The sequence below is a fragment of the Lygodium microphyllum genome, chromosome 18 (genome assembly GCF_053477565.2).
Source record: "Lygodium microphyllum isolate KBCC chromosome 18, Lygodium_microphyllum_v1.1.10, whole genome shotgun sequence".
Lineage (NCBI taxonomy): Eukaryota > Viridiplantae > Streptophyta > Polypodiopsida > Schizaeales > Lygodiaceae > Lygodium > Lygodium microphyllum.
The window spans coordinates 39,476,399-39,481,598 of record NC_141152.1 but is presented as its reverse complement, the minus strand read 5'-3'; the positions used below and the strand labels follow the sequence as shown (position 1 = coordinate 39,481,598).

Here is a 5,200-nt window from a genome sequence, read left to right as displayed (position 1 = left end):
AACTTAAGCTATCAATATTTGCGCAACTCTTTAAATATGAGAGCATGTCACATCTGGATTACATGAACATGTAGTGATAAGAAATAACCTGTTGGATGTGTTGCCAAATATACACACTAATTTCTAATTAGTAAAATCATATAATTATCCAATACGACACTACCATAAAATCCAAAACACCACCATAAAAACTAGCTAATTCCAGCAAATAGAGCAAGATAAAATCCAGGAGAACGTTATCCATTAGATGGAGAATCGTGTGTACAGTACAAACATTTTGAACCTAGATGCCAAGACTTCTGTGATCGTGGACCCATCAGGGAACGAGAGAGAAAACTGACGCTCCTCATTCTCACTGTTGTAGGTGCAATACAAAATACGACAAGTGCCAATGTAAGACTCACCATACAATCGCACCGCCTTGCCGATCAAGATAGAATCCGCTGGATGAGGAGCATACCGCAGGGATAGAGGGAGTAGTGCATGGCAAGTATTGCATGAATACACTGCGAGAGGGTCCACCAAAAATGTTTTGGTGCAGCAATGAGGACAATATATCCGCGGTTTTGGGCTAAACCTTACACGACCCCTCCCTCGTTGATGCTTGCGCCTTAACACGCCTGTAATAGATGGACGCTTGGGTTGTGATGAGGACTCCCCCCTCTCATTTGGACGATGACGATGATCCTTGCCATGCCCTAGGCGCGTCTGTGTCACATTTTCCTGGATCTGATAGATCCCACCCTTTTTAGGCATGTCAATCTCCTGTGGTGTGAACATGTGAACAAGAGACTCTTTAGCACTTTCCACTTGGCGCATACAAGCATCCATCTGTGCCGCTGTGTAGGATGGAATCCCATCCTCGATCCTTTGAAGGAGGTCTCTAAAGTCTGCGATGGAGGACACGAGTTCCCCTTTCTGCACGCCACCATCGGAAGATGATCCCTCCAATCCTGTGATTTTATCGCCACCTGGTCTTTCCTTTATGTCATCAAAGACATGCGCACTATCGATGATGGGGAGAACCTCATGAAGGTGAGGAAAATAGCTCTTCAAGATGAGCCTCAAACCATGAAGATGTTTACAGTCAGTCGACCAATCAGGGCAATCACAGTAGTTTGATTGTACACTTACATGATACCATTTTGCATGTTGGGTGGTGCTTGCTATTTTAAACAACATGGTCCCCTCGTTAATGACTTGAAGAGAGGATGGATCTTGCTCATACCGCTGAAGAATCTTCTCCCCTGCTGCCAATCTAGCCGTATGACTCTTGCTTGACCCATAGACTTTGAAGCGCTCAGAATCAGCTGGCATAAAAAACATGTATAAGACAACAATGCGTTTTAAGGAAAGGTCAAAAGTGCAAATAGAAAGGAAATTGACCACATTACCTATCTCTTGCTTTTGCTTGAAAAACTCCAAAGCCGATCCACCCATTCTAGAACCCGACGATGAGTCACCAACAAGGGCGTGCAGCAGATCCAAAATGGACCTGTTGATCCTAGCATCAAGTAGAGTGTACTTGATATATTGCCAAAGTCTCTCGATGAGGTTTGTTGTGTCGACATTGCCATGTGGAAACATGCGACCAAACTTGGGCCATCTTGCACGCCAAATACAATCTTTCCCACACCATCCATTGGTAACGTATCGGACCACATTTGGATGAGCGGAATAACGATGAAGCAATTGCTCAAACATATCATCAAACTGCGACTCTGTAGGGCAATGCATAAGATTGGACAAAGAGGCATACACATGATCGCGCTCATCTGTAGGGACCTTGGTTCACGCAAGAACATGTAAAGTACTCACTGTCAAGCTCATGGAACTCACAAAAAGGCAATGCTTAAAAGTAAAATGGTATTGAAAAGGTGTACCTGTGGCAAGAGATTTTCAACCCATGCTTTCTTTGTGTGGAACCAGCATAGAATAATATGGCATGCTCATTGACGCTTGTTGCCACCAAGGTAGTCAGTGGTCCAACAATGAGGGTCTTCCAGAACAACCTTCGAGAGAGCCTCCAGCTCTGGCTGGGACTTATCAATCACCAGGGCAGCAGGGCGAATATCTCCCATCCTAGAGAGGACTAGTCTCATGGTGATTTGCAAAGCCATAATCTCTTGGTTTGACCCATTGTCACTAGTGCATAGCATAAACCAAATAGGGATACCCACCCCATGTTGGTTTGGTAAAACCGCCGCATAAAGCGGAAGACCAAACACATTGGTCTTGAATGTGCTGTCGATTGCCCAAGCATTGTTATTTGAGAACCTCTTACTCATTTGCAACATCCATTCGTCTTGGACTATCAGTACGAATGGTTTGTCCTTGTCCTCTATGGCATGAGGATTGTATGGTTGGCAATAGAGTACCTAAAAGACCATGTAGATGATAGTATCAAATAGATATACTAATTTTCACAGCTTATAAACATTTATGAGAATATGTCAAATACCTTGTTTTGATCTCGTAGACGGAGAGCCTCCAAATACATTGCCATCCAATCATCCTTCGAAAGTTTGCCTGCAACAGGATGACACATAGAACATTGACGCTCAAAGCAACCTAGAACCATAGACAAAGGCTTAGAAGGTAGCATACCTTCAGTTCGAATTTGATATGATAGTGTCTGTACCTCCCTTGGTATCATGAAGAACCTATAAATGACACGATCCAATGGAGAGGCATTTTTCAAATGAAACCGCTCCTTGCTAAGGCTCATCTTCGCAACGTGCCGACATGTCCCAACGTCAAACAGGTCATCCTTGCAACAATCAATCACAGTTGGATGCACCGGCAAGTGATACAAGTCGGCACGAGATCCAGGTACATGACCCTCGTGTGGTCCATGGACTCGTATAGTGACATCATAGAGATCGTCTTTGTACTCTATTTGCACCTTGAAAGGGCAATCACATTTCTTCGACGTTCGCAACCTGCGGATTTGGGATCCCTTTCGAGTTGCTCTACCACTGCGATGACATGCATATTCCACTATTGTCTTCCCTAAACCATGCTTTTTGGTTGAGCGAACCTTGCCCAACCTAACACTGTGTTCAAGCATGATTTCTTGAAGCCTCCGCTTAACAAGAGATCTATCTACAGTAAACTCCAAGATGGGTGCTCTTCTTTCTTGAACCTTCCCATGAACGAACAATGGGCCTTTATAACCATGGGGCCTTGTGAACACCTTGCAAGTACACCCACTGATGAGATCTCTCACATACGCAAGAGGAATGCCATGCCTTCTCAAGTTAGTACACCACGTGGATTTGATGGAATCAATTGTGACATTGATACCCTCGTGAGCACCTGTAACCTTGTTTATGTGATTTTCAAGGAATATGCTCTCCCACTCCTCTATACATGCAATGCGCAATGATGGCTCCGATTTCAAGGCCAATGTAATGTATCCATCGCCATTTCTACCAATGCAAAGACCTTCTCTGATTCTTCTCCACTTCTTCAAGTCGAGCAACTCCCTCCTGTGGAGTTGCTTGAGCACCTCCAATGTGATGGCCTTCTGCCCGCTCAAATCACTGACCATCAAGCTGTAAGTCTCTCTATTAAAAGAGAAGTACTTCGATGAGGTATAGGTAGTTGGGCTTGGTGCATTGTTAGTGATTTCTTGTGGTGCCGAATCATTGTCTCCACTTAAGAAATCAAGCATCTCAACCTCGTCGCTTGATGATCCATCTAATGTCTCTTCATCCGTGTCGAGATCATCGATCTCAATGTCGCTTTCCATAATCCATGCGTGTTGACTACATACGTATATATCACCAAAACATCATTCCAATGCCACAATGCATCCAATGCAAATATGAGAGGAAGAAAGAGAGAGAGATATGCACCTTGTAGTGGAAGTCATGACCAAGAAATCGTAATATGAACCTCAAACCTTTGTTCCAATGATCGCGTGAGCTTGTATGCGCTTGGAATATGGGCATCCAACCTCGGTTCACAACAACACACGAATGCGCCCTGCGTGCAGGATTTTCCTGTGGGTAATACCGAGAGCTTTTCGGCTTTCGGTACCAGGTCAACACAGTTTACTTTAATGGCTTGGTTTACTTGTAGTCCACGATTCAAAAATACGTATCAGAGATAGTGGGCCCCGCTGAATCTACTATCTCTTACTGCCAGCCCATGCCATCAATTTTAACGACTGGCGATGCATTTATAGTCCTGGATGGGTTTACTTTTGCATGTGGCTGCGAACATCCCCGAATTTCGAGACGCCGTTGCTCCGTCAGATCCAAGTTTCCGGCTGGTTGGGTTTCTATTTGCGGGTTGGGTTTTGTTAATCTGGATGGGTTTACTTCTGCATAAAGTAGCGGCTCTGATGCGAGCCTTTTTTCGGGGTGAAGAGGAGCCGTTGCTACTCCCGAATCGCCATGGCCGCACGGCGCCCTGCAGTCAAATTAAACGCATTATGAGACCATGCTAGTAGTGAGCAAGTGGCACTGTCCACGACGACACTGTCTCCAGAGTGACTCCACACCACACTCACTCACTCACTCTCCAGCTGCCCACTGCCAGCTACTTCCACCACCATCAATGGACCGCCCAATCAGCATCACACAAGCTACTACCATGCCGCCACGTACACGACGATCAACCCTAACAATAGTATATAATCAAAAGATTGAAATTTTCAAACAAAAACATTTCAATCATTGATGTTAGACACTATCTTTTTTTTAAAAAAAATTCAGAATCAAGTAGTCAAGTACCAAAAAAAGATTATAAACTAGCATACCTTAGTCTAGCTGTCCGTATTGCAGTGAGATTTAAAAAACAAAAAAAAACAATTAAATTTAATTTATTTAATTTAACTTTTTTAAAAGAAAAAGAGGTAAATCTAAGGATACAATGAATAAATGAATGAACAACCTAGCACATTGGTTCAAGAATAAATAATGCAATTGTTGGATACACTCCTCATACAAATAAGCAACACTAATCAGGCTTTGTTGTCATTGTTGATATATTAGCAAAACCAAATAGTAGCAAGAACAAACCCTATGCTCGACCAATGTGTGTGTCCAAAGTCCTTCTCCAGTCTTCCAACCAACTTGGATAGACCACTTCGAAAACCAAGCAGCATATCACTGATGGCAAGACAAAAGTAAATCGCATGAAATAAGAATGGTCCTTGAGGGTATTGCTGCAACATGGTATACACAACAAA

At 43.5% G+C, this 5,200-nt stretch overlaps 1 pseudogene; it reads right to left on the bottom strand.

Annotated features, from left to right (window-relative positions):
• Window positions 1-243: 243 nt before the first annotated feature.
• Window positions 244-3,085, bottom strand: LOC148020774 (uncharacterized; annotated as a pseudogene).
• Window positions 3,086-5,200: the final 2,115 nt, after the last annotated feature.